The 12,176-nt window shown below is 34.6% G+C and overlaps 1 long non-coding RNA gene across 3 annotated transcripts in view; it reads right to left on the bottom strand.

The window, feature by feature from the left end:
• Nucleotides 1–12,176, bottom strand: part of LOC139590010 (uncharacterized) — a 220,134-nt gene that overhangs the window by 201,051 nt on the left and 6,907 nt on the right. For all 3 annotated transcript variants that reach the window (XR_011679195.1, XR_011679196.1, XR_011679197.1), the window contains exons 2-5: nucleotides 10,959–11,014; nucleotides 9,947–10,213; nucleotides 7,199–7,590; nucleotides 6,269–6,381 (exon numbers count right to left, since the gene is read on the bottom strand). This is a non-coding gene — a long non-coding RNA (uncharacterized lncRNA). The remainder of the gene's footprint in view (nucleotides 1–6,268; nucleotides 6,382–7,198; nucleotides 7,591–9,946; nucleotides 10,214–10,958; nucleotides 11,015–12,176) is intronic.

Here is a 12,176-nt window from a genome sequence, read left to right as displayed (position 1 = left end):
GACTACAGAAGGTCATCTTCTAGGTTTCCACACACGACATGGGACTACATATTTGACTCCTTGAATGTTTAGAGTGGGAGTGCGTTAGATCAAGCAGACTGTTCTAATGATCCTTTTTAGTTTTGAAATCTAGGGATCTATAAATATGTATATATCAATGTTGCTGTGACTATGATTTGCAGCTGTCAATCAGTTTGCTTTTTATGGCTGTAAAATTTCATTTCACTAGGGTTTTTTGTGTAGTCTTCTGAAAAGAATAAAAGTCTACTCCACATCTCCACATTTTAGACAGAAGAGTAATGCATGATTAACAGTATGCTGAGAGGTGTCACATTCACATTAACACTGATGTGTGAACCAGTGGTCAAATGGCAGATTACATGTCTGTCACAACACATCAGGGCAGTGTTCCAGTCTGCCAGCTTTACCCTGCCCAGCTTCTTCAAACAAAGAGTTCTTCTGAAAAATGTAGCACAAAAAAAGAATGTTGAGCCTTTGGGGGAAAAAGAAGTCTGTCTCACGGTCAAGCTTTTTGAAGACTTAGTAACATCAAATGGCAGCAGGGGTTACTCACAGTCACATAACCTTGCAGGTTCATGGATCTCTATAGCACAAATGGTGCATATGTGGCCTTATCAAAGATTTTCTGCATGATAACTGTATTACTGAAAAAGTACTATGGCTGGCATATTTCGATTTCGAGAAAGGATGCCAATTCTATCAAGGCTAGAAAAACTCTGACCCAGTTCCAAGAGAAAAAGCAATTTTTTGGAATATCATTTGAAGCAAGAAGTTCCAGTTCATTGAAAATGTCATGAAAAGTGCCCTTCCCCTTTTGTCTTAAGGACAGAATTTTATTTTTTAAGTGGATAATTAACTAGCTGCTTGACTTCTTATATAGCAAAGAGTCACACCTGGAACTGAAGTGACTTTAGAGGGTAATGATGTCTGAAGCCAAAACATATAACGAAGCGGAACACATTTGCAATCCCTTAGGATGTTTACATATATTAAAAGCAAAATTTTAGACAATCATTTTATTATTGTTTGCAAGCCCAAAAATTCTATCTCAGGGTTTAAAAATGTTTTCCAGGGGATTGTGAATATTGGACAGGGCCTGACTTCTTACATGCTTTGAGTCTCAAAAATCTACTGAATTTTCCTGGAAGATAAATTGCTGTTCCAGCGGTACTCTCACTGAAATGAAAGTACAAACTGGAGGATACAAAGGCTAACATGCTTAAAACACTTAAATAACATAAAAATTAAGTTCTATTTTCAAAAAAAGCCAGGTTACATGGATCTTTCTTTACAACACAAAAACTTGTCTGCTGCAGAATATTATCCAAATATTATACGGGTAAGTAGGTGGCATATGAGCCAGTATTTGGACTCAGCCCAAAATGAGTAGTTTTGCATTGTCTTAGCTCATTTCTTATATGTTAATATAGATCTACTATATATAAAGGACTTGACAATAAACTCTGACAATATTTAAAACATAGAATTTTAAAAATCACTCCTGATTGACACAAAAATATGAACTGGAAGATGGAATCTACACAGAGATAGGATATGGAGACAGACACACGCATACACTTGTATATGTATATATATAAATTGTGCATTCTTCCATATTCTATGTATGCTATGCATAGACTCTTTATATAATAATATAAAATCCGTATTCTACATTTCATAAATAATTGCATATTAATACACAGAAATATGTCATTTCTTGCATGAAAAATTATTTGGATTTTTACACTGATTCTGTGTGCATTTGTACACATTTCTAGACAAGTTATCACCAAATTCCATCCTTTGTATGATCATACAGCTTTTACTAATATCCTCTGCTCCCAATTTAAAATATTGAAAATACCTATATAGTTGTGAAGATCTATGAATTTATATAGTACGTACTCATTTCTCTTAAAACTACTATATTATAGTGATAAGAAGGATTTTTTCCTAATTTTTCCTTTTTTAACTCTCCGTTTTTTTAGTGAAATGAAGTTCAATAACATTCAGATGAGCCACAATTCAGTTTGTCAGGCTTGGCTTCTCTTCATAATTTTTTTTCTTCCTGACACCATGAACCTGCTGCTACTCTCACAAGATTTAAAGTTTATTTCTGTACACATTTTGCTTCTCATTTCTGTATGAATGGCATTTATGTCTTGAGGGATAGAAATGTTATTTTCTGTGGCTTGAATTTAGACTTCTCAAGAATACCATAGGTATGGCATGTTACAAGGAGGAAGAATACTAAGAGGGTGTGAATTCCACCTTTACCTCTTGACTTTCGAATTCTCTTACAGTCCCGTAAACAATTATTCTTAAACAAAGGTCTCCCTGCATGTTACAGCACCATACATAAAAAGAAACTAGTTGTGCAGCACAGCATGGTGTTATAAATGATACAACTGTATAACATTTTATGTACAGAAAGTAGATACAAAACTGTGCACAACATAAATGATATTCAAAGAATGCATTAATTTTATTCTCTTATTCAAAGACAGAAAAACTTAATAAAATCTTTTTTAAGCTCTCATAAATGCACACTTGAGAAATGTAAAAGAAGTGTTAGAAAATTGTAGAATATTACTCTAGTGGGAAAAAAAGAGACCTGTATGAAAAAATTCTCCACTCCAATGAAAGAAGGTTTAAGAAGAACAATGAAAAAAATTTAAATTGGCCCAAAAGAAAGAAAATTGGAGTGATATAATGGAGTTTCCTACCATGAAGAACTTTATTAACAATAGTAATGAAATAGTACTTACATGTGGAACTTTTGTAAGGATTAATTATTGGTCAGCTCTGTTTCCCTTAAATTGCAAGATTCACGGGAAGAACAGTGCTCTTAAAATTGAGGTTAGGCATCTAAATAAAGCAATAATATTTTATTCTGTAACGTTCATAAAATCCTTACAGAACTGACGTCTGTAAGTGTCTAGAGCTGCTCAGCATCTACATTTTCTGCAAGTAATATTCCTGTAATGTCATTAGATACGTGCTGAACAACCCATACTTTCAAAACACCATGAAAAGTATCAACTAATAATCTAAGCCCAGTGTACTTCACAGATTAATTTCACAACCCTGTGTCTGGGTCCTGAAAGTATTGCCTATACTTAGCTGTCAATTAAAGAATGAAGGGATTTAAATTATCCCTGTTAGAGGTTTGTTTGTGCTTCCGTAGTTCATTTCAAAAATTAGTTACACACATGTTATTATTATAATATAATGAGTCATCTGTTAATTATTTTTGACATCTATGATAATAAAAATATACAAATGTTCCAGTTATTAATAGAATTGGCCTATCTTTATGCAACTCAAATTGCCATGATTGTTGGACAAATTGGCACCAACTCACTCTTTCATCTTTAAAATGGTTCATTACTTTTTGTATCTAAGTTACATGAAGATGTACAACCTATAAGTCTGTCTTTATGTAACTGCAGATAACCAGGGTTTAACTCACTTTACTTTAAAGTCTTTCACCAAAATGCATGACTACACACACTATCAAAAATAATCTTCGACCGACCACATGCTGTGTAAGGGTACCAGTGAAATACTTCATAAACAGACAGAATGCAAACATGCACAAACACACTAACCACTAATGCCATAAACAACTTCAAGCACAGTACAAACAAAATGCATGCCAAGAAACCTGCTTGAAAATGTGTATTATAGAAAAATACACTTTCAATTTCTGAATGTTATTTGACTACTTATTACACAAAACCAAAACTATGCAGTCCACGATGGCCCTTGAATTAAACTTCTGCCAAGTTCCAGAGACTGCTTATTATTCATTGTTCCTGGATGAATATATGTTATATATAATATTAAGAGTATCTCTTCTTTTTCTCCATGCATGTTACCTAATAAAAATAGGGAATATATACACGCTATATGTATATCACATTTAAAAACCCCCAGTAATTATTGGGGCAGAATTTGGGTACTCAGCAAACATAACAATCTAAATCACGAAACTAATTTACACCTGATAAAAATCCACATACTTCACCACCACTTTGAATCTGTAGGTACATTCACTTCTGTAGAGAATTTAAATATAAGAGTTTCTTCCTTATTGGACTGATTACAGTGCAATCATGTCAAAACCACTTGAAGCCTGACAATGGCATTACAAAGTACCCAACACGCCAAGTGAAACCCTTGGCAGGCAGACTGGCTGCAGACAAATCTGATTTGGATTAATGTTAGTGAAAAAAAGAGAAGGTTGCTATTAAATAGGAAATACAGAAAAAAAGTCAGAGCCTAGAACCCATCCCTTAGTACTTGGGTATCAGTTCCCAGTGCTGGAATTTAGTCTGAGGTTCCTCCCCTCCTATCTGTTCTGGGAGAGATTGTGAGGACCAATTTTACACCCAGTTTAAGACAGAAGTGACAAAAGACATAATTTAAGAAAAATTACTCCCAGATTCTTCCTATATATTTTTACTACTGATACGAAAAAGAGCAACAGTGTTGTGCCAGGCTGTGCTGCATGTTTACTGAATGGCCAAATATGCAATGACCAACTCTAGTCTTTTTTTTTGCTGGAGCTCTGACTTTGATTCTTTTCCTTCTCACACAGGTGTTTATGTTCAAAAAAACCTGCATGAATATTGTGATCTCCAGTCCTTTGAAAAATTCTTACGTTGACCAAAAATTTACAGGAAAGACTGTGGCAGAAGAGGGAAGATAAAAAGATGGTTTGGTTGCTAAGGCTAAATCCACTCTTAAAATGCCCAGCCAAGCACAGAACATCCAGGGTAGAGTTCACTGAGAATCAGAAGCAAAGAGAACAAGCTGATTGGTAAGAGGTGCTGAAGGCACCACACAAACGTGATTCCAGGCACAACATAAATGTGAGTGCTGGTTTGCTGGGCTAATTAATGGTTACAAAGAAATACTGGAGTAAATCTTTCATGGCATGTCTAAGCTTCCACTCCAATTCAGGTAGGTTTAAGAACAACAATGAAAAAAAATATAAATGGTCCCAAAGTGAGCTGGAATTAGAAAATTACTAAATTAAACTGAACAAGTTTCGCTGATGACTAAAAAGATCACAGTGTGGGCACTGATTTATCTGTTCTGATGATTCATACTGAGGCAATTTAACCAGGTGTCCCTCCAGGCAGAAGAAGTCACTATTGCTGTGGCAGAGAGAGGATGTTCACTCCCCAGATGCTGCTGTTTATAACTCAGCATAATAAAATAAATGCAATTAGTGGTCTTGCAAAGTAACACAGAATTTTACACCCCAGATAGGCTGAAAGGTGATACCTCATCTCTTCATCCATACTGTCCAGCAAGAAGAATTATCCTCAGGACAAGTATCATTTAAATTCAGCAAATACCATGAATCTTCATTACCAAATCACACTGATTAAACCAATCAAATTCTAAATTCATTTAAATGGGCATAACTTTTGCACAGCAGCTCAGAGCTCAATGCTCAAAAAAGAGCCACTTGTTAATTAATTTACTGTTCTTTATTTTTAATCCTCTTGGTAGTAGAATTCTGGCACATGATTTTTGTGGTTTTTTTCTTCCTCAGACATAAGGAAGTTGCTAGAGATATGGTTATTACATTCTTTGGTTTTCTTAAGTGGTTAGTTACTTGCCTAAATTCTTTTGTAGCAACAATCCTCTCTTGTTGCAGTGAAATAACTTTGCTTTAAATTAAAAGAAAATTAACAAGTTAAAGCTCTGGCTTTGGCATGGTCGAGTATTATTTGCCTGAAACCATACGTGATTTGGAAAGTTTTGGCTGTGGTGGTGCAAATCCCTTGACACAACTTCAGGCTTTAGGTCAGTAGGGAATATTCAAGTCCTTTCCTGATAACTGAGCATGACTCGGTGATTAAAGATGTCAGGTGACCTAACATCTCTGGAGGTCAGCTACAGAAAAGTCGTGGCCAGAAGCCTTTAAACCCATATTCCTGTCTGTGTGTTTATTAATGTCATTGGTAGTGGCAAATGTAGTATAAAGTTAAAAAAAATAACGCTCTATTTTTTTAAACTGGATTTATAAAGTCCAAATGTTTACTTAGAAATTAAACATTTTGGTACTGGGGCCTCTAGGATATGTTGGCAGTGGAAAAACTAACCTACACCAGATGGCAGAGGTTAAAGAAATACTATAAAATATGGCTTCTATTCATACGGTTCTCAGACAAACAGAACCCCAAGCAGAAAAAAACTGTGAAAGTGGAAAACCTTTTCATTTGCTTACATTTCTCTTTGCTACTCAGCAAACCTGAGAGGTATTGTATCATCACGTATCAAGGAAGTAATATGCCAGATTGTTGTAACAGGTGGAATATGTTTGTTTGTAACACGTTGAATCTGAAATAAAGAAAGGACCAAAGTTACGAAAGGTTTTTACAAAAACATTTACAAAATGCAAGTACCTCAGTTTTTTACCTTAAAAGCTTACTGCCTAAGTGAGAATTTGAGACAACAGCTGCATTTTTGTACACAAAATATAAAAATTATGCTCTAAAATTTTCATAGATTCAGTTAATTTGGCTAGATGAACACATAAACTAAGGATATAATTCTGCACTAGAGTTTTTAAGTAAACATTGCACATGAGAGAGCATTTTTTATCTATATTTTATTCTATTTTACCTAAACTATATAATCTCTAAATTTCATCTTTATTTTTTTGTTTCTAAAGCTTCTTAAAATCACAACTGTTTTATAATTTCAATGTATTTACATAGCATTTCATTAATCTATCATGTCTATAAAATAAATGCATTCTTATAATAGAAATACTTTTTGTAAAATTTTTGTCAGTTCAAAAAATCCACTGTGAACCCAAATCTGTAAAGCAAAATGTGTGATATAACCCATTTTCTTATTACATATGTAGTCATATGATGTTTTAAAAAAAAGAGAGAAAAAAAAAATGATGTGAACTTGGGCACAATGGACCATGCTGTCAAAAATATTCAGTTGTCAAAAATGCAGATGGCATAAAAACACAGAAACAGATCAGTTATTGGAGGGGGGTGCCAGTTTAATAGAAACGATTGCATTGATTTTTAAAATTGATTATGTGCCTAAATATGTGTGTGGGTATCCAGTAAGGTCTTCAAGGATACCTAAATGTTCTTTAAGAAAAACACATTTATATGAATAGTTAGGTAATTAGTACCTTGAGAGACAAGGTCCAATGTCCAAGATAGAAATAAACGTTTTCCCACATAAACAGCGGTCCAAAAAGAAAAGAACAAGGTGTCTGAGGAGGGAAAAGCTCCCTGATGACTTGTCCTTTTCCCTTAAAAAAATAAAAAGGAAAAAAGAAAGAAAAAAATGAAAATAGAGAAGAAGCAAATGGAAAGCTCTGCACAATGAAAACTACCGAGCAGTTCTTGGGAACATTCAGTAAAGAGTTCATTTGCAGTGTCTGAACTACAAGCCATTACTAATGAAATAGCACTACTAAGGGCATCAAAAGCATGATTAAGGTCTGTAACAAGCTACCTGGCCAATCTCAAACAGTTCAGCTGGAGGCAGGCTCTGCCTTCTCCTTCCTGACTCGTTCCCCTGAGACAGAGAGAAATCTTGAAATACAGAACATACTCACAACTACTGTGACTGATCCCTCCTTCTGCCCACCCTATTTTTGCCCCTTTTGCCTGTAAGACTAGTGGCATTTTGGTGCGAATACAAAGCCTCCTTGCGATGGATATAGAGTCAAGTGTTCATAATAAACTCATCTCTTATTGCTAGGCAACACTGAGCAATGTGAATTTGTCACTTCTGTTTGGTGCAACTTTCAATTTCACCTCCAACTGTAACAATATAGCCTGCTATATTTTAGATGCCACTGTGGTTGGATGCCATCCCAGGAAAGATGTGAACTACTACTGACAGGGAGTGAATGACTGGCAATGGGCATAAGCAGTTTTTTTGATTCTTAAGCCTTGACATATAATTAATTGCTAGATTTATTCTTCTAAGAAACTCATACTTTGTGATTCCTATTTACTGGCTGCCTTTTAGAAAAGGCAAATGGAACAAACAAATTCCCAGTTAGGGAAAGTTTTGTTTGCCTGTTTAGCTTTTTTTCATGTGGTATTTGTTCTGTTCATATTTTTCTACTTCGACTGTCTTTTTGAGGAGTGGCTATAAGCAAAATTCAAATCTTAAGCACCCTCAATCCCTCATTATTTCCAAGGCACATCCAATTATGTGTTTGAATCAATACATTTCTCACTGCTGAATACCCCCCCTTGCATCCAACACCACCCATTCTCAAGGAGCTCAGATTATTGCAAAATGAGTATTATAGCCACAATCTTCTCAATCTGAAACCAAACTCCCCATCCAATATAAAATAAGATTAATTCTATTACATGCTACCTAGGCTTCTTTTAATTTTACTACAGGACTGATAATTTTGTTTTTAAAACCTTGGTGTGATTGTCTGATCTGGCTATGAGGTCTCAGCTCTTTGATCTTTAAATAATTAGGTCTGTTTGAAGGGCAAAAAAGAGAAAACTGAACACTGATATTGCTTCACCACCTTTGTCTAAGACATAATTTGAAAAAAAGGACAAATTTATACTTCAAAGAAAATACATGTCTTCTAAAAAATCATCATCAACAGTCATTTCTCTAAATGTTTTGAAACATTTCACAACTACATTAACTACAGAAATATGCCAAACAACTGAGAATCTTTGTAATATTTTAGTCTTTGCATATTTTCACTGACTCACTAAAAACAAAAGGAGTTTCTGTAACTGTATGAATGAACCATGGCATGTGCATGTTCTTTTAAGAAAGGCCAAGGGTGCAGTTCTATTTTCTTAGCTCTGCTTTCATATTTATGTGTCTCATTTCCAGCTCATTGCTGATGCCTTAGTTGCACTATCCATCAACACTTTTATCCTCCTTGTTCCTCAAAAAGAACATAAAATCCTTTTTTATGTCGTGGTAATATTATTGCAAATAAAAGCAAATACCAAAATCTTTATTAGTCTGCCAAAATAATAAACTATTTAATAAAAGCATGCTGTAAAAATAAGGTCATTTGCATCACTCAAGTTTCTTGCAGAAAATACAGAGAATTATTGGTCAAAAAGTACAAACTGACAGCAATTATTTCTGCTGTTGATCTAATGCTGCCTGGAAATGGGTTAAAAAATGCACTGAGGTTTCACAAGTTTTCTATCTTTAAATGTTTGCTTTTAATGCTGTAGTATGCATAAGAGCCTGGGAGAATCAAATTTTTCAAAGCTGTTTTTTACCAATTTTATCAAAATGGAAAGGAGGAAAGACTGGATATATCCTATTAGAAATCTTTAATGCAAAGCTCATAGTAACCTTCTGCCTCCTAGACTGCCACAAGATTTATCATTCAAATATTTACCATTTTTATACTCCTTATTAATTGTGTTTGGTTAGGATTTGTGTCAGCTTTAGCTGTATGGTTTTCTTTCACCTTTTCCTTTTGCTATCCTTGCAGAAGAGAGATCAATGAAAAGCTTATATTTAAGAAGTTTGTTAAATGTTTGAAATTCCTCCTGCTGTTAAAATAATGTATCTAATGCCTGAACCTTTTTTTTCCTGTACTACAAACCTCACCATTATTTTCTCACTGCAGTTTCTCTTCCCATCTGGTAGTTTTGCAAATGTGTTATTTGATAGAGCATAGAGAAATCAGTGGCCATGGTGAGATTTAAATACTGCTTCTGATGTCCCTGTCTACTTTCCCAGAAGAACCTGCATATAAACATTGAAAATAAGCTAATCTTATAAATTTATATAACTATAAATTATCTCATTCATTACACAAAGAGTATTTACCTTAATTGTCATAATCTAAATTATAAGAATGATTTTTAGAGCAACAGAGTTAAAAGGTTTATGAAAAGACTCTTTTAAAAATACTTACTATAATGATGTTTTGCATCTTACTCAGTTGTAAACTCCCATAATTCTCAAAATACTCTGCAAGGTATAGCTATCACTTTATATAGAGAGAAACTGAAACAAAGAGCAACTGAAGTAGCAGGAACGATTGAGCAATGATCAACAAGTTATTGGCCAGGGAATAAAATTTCAAGATTCAGATCACTGGTGCTGTCTCAGTATTTTTGGGCTCTATTGCCTCATCTTCTTAAGTGCAATAGAGATGCTCCACTTCGTGAGAGGATGAGACCTGTATAGAGATGAAATATTTTGAAAATACATTATATATATTGAAATAAGTACTTCATGGAGCCCTGTTAGTATATTCAATCATGCTTTAAACCATAAAGCAGCCAGGAGTTATTCTCCTTGCTTCACAGACTGCACACTGCTGAAAGCTGAATTAACTCCTCTATGAAATAATGTTTAGAATGTCACATGATACATGCAGGGTAGATAAAAGAATGCATGTTAGGAACAGCACTTTTATTTTTTTTAAATTTTGAAGGTGTGGGAACTTAGTATTAGCATCTATTCGGATGTTCAGTCAAGGTTAGTTCTTGTCTTGGAAACACCTGAGCCAGGTTACACACCAGGTAACTCATATGTAGCTGAATCAGTCATTTCCAAAGTTTACTTGTTTGGATATTGCACACAGTAACAGCAGTTACTGAACTAACAGCTCTCAGATATATGCAGGACTGTGTACTTCAGGAGGAAGGTTTTCAAGTCTTATGATAACCCTACAATTGAACAACAGAATACATACAAGAGCTTCAGTAAGCAGTGTTATAATTTAAATTAAAAGCATTTGCATTGTATGTGCCTCGTATTTATTGGGCTTGCTATGCTATGTATACATCATTAAGACAGATGGGATTTTAAAGACTTAGATAATTGTATGAATGTTAATTAGAGCTTTGTCTATTCAGGCTAAGAGATGCAATAAAGATATCACAAAATCACATCTTTCAGAATATGATATTTTGTATTACCTGTAAAATTCAGCAGATATGCAAGGGTCTTTTACAGATTATTTCTGAGCTGTGTTCTGTATACAAGAGAATTAAGTAAATTGTCAGCAGCGAAACAAACCAGTGTAAGATTCCCACAGACAAAAAATTTGTGATTTAAAAAGACTATAGATTAGTAAAATTCCCTTCAGATTTTTTTTAAAAAACCCACAAGCCCACAAAACAAAAAACCCAAACCCAAATAAGCAGGCAATGGTGCCTTGTAAATTGAAATTAATGTTGACACAGCAAAAATCAGGGAGAGTCCTCTGGGTTAGTGGCATAGTTGACTATGGACAGAGAATCTGTGAAGTGAACCAGTAGTTCACAAAACTGCCTTTCAGTCTTTGCAGATGGATGGCAAACTTTTGCTCTTCTCAGCCCATATTCCTGAAGTTTTAATGATTTTTTTAAGATTACTGCAGAAATACAACGACTGCAAAACTGTTTGGTTTTGAAAATCATAATGCTTCCATGAAGACCAGAGAGCAGGTGTCCTTCCTGGTTTTTGTCATTGTGCAATTTCTCAGGCATTACAGAACCAATGGGAAAACCACAGGAGATCTTTTTGTTCAAAACCAGTTCTTATCAATATAGTAATCAGAAGTACCTTTCAGACTCTTGAAAAGTATTTCTTTACTTCAAAGCTTAAACAACATCAAAGAAAGCATACAGACAAAGCAGTGTTGGAAAGGAAGTAACATGCCCTTATTTTTAGCACTTGCCCACTTGTCACTCTTAAACTCTCATCTGCCTTTCAAATGTAGTGTAATCTAATTTTTATGCATACTGTATGCTCATACAGACAATTTCCTCATTTCAGAGTGTTTTGAGTTTGGTAAAGGTTTTTGTACTTTTCCTTAACCTATTTCAGAAATAGCACTGTCACCATTTGTCTCAGTAACTTATAGGATGATGAAAATTGACATTTTTCTATATAGAAGTGAAAAGAATATTAGTTTTATCAAAGACTAGATCCCTTCTTCCCCTCCAGTTAGATGTGAACTTGGTCACTTCAGGGCTTAGTGTGTAGGATGATTTTAAGCAGTGGTCCCTGTGGTTGCAGGCTCTATCACCTAATAATTGACCATGACAGGAATTGTATGTCCGAAGCCAAGGGGTAGAGTGAATAGCATATGTCAGGGTCAATTAGAAGGTGGAAGACCCTGCGACAAAAAAGACTGCACTGATTAGAGCATG

Source organism: Agelaius tricolor, unplaced genomic scaffold, assembly GCF_023055355.1.
Source record: "Agelaius tricolor isolate 1412-34295 unplaced genomic scaffold, bAgeTri1.0.p SCAF_5, whole genome shotgun sequence".
Taxonomy (NCBI): Eukaryota; Metazoa; Chordata; class Aves; order Passeriformes; family Icteridae; genus Agelaius; species Agelaius tricolor.
Note: the sequence above shows the minus strand (reverse complement) of the source record. Positions and strands in the feature narration are given on the sequence as shown.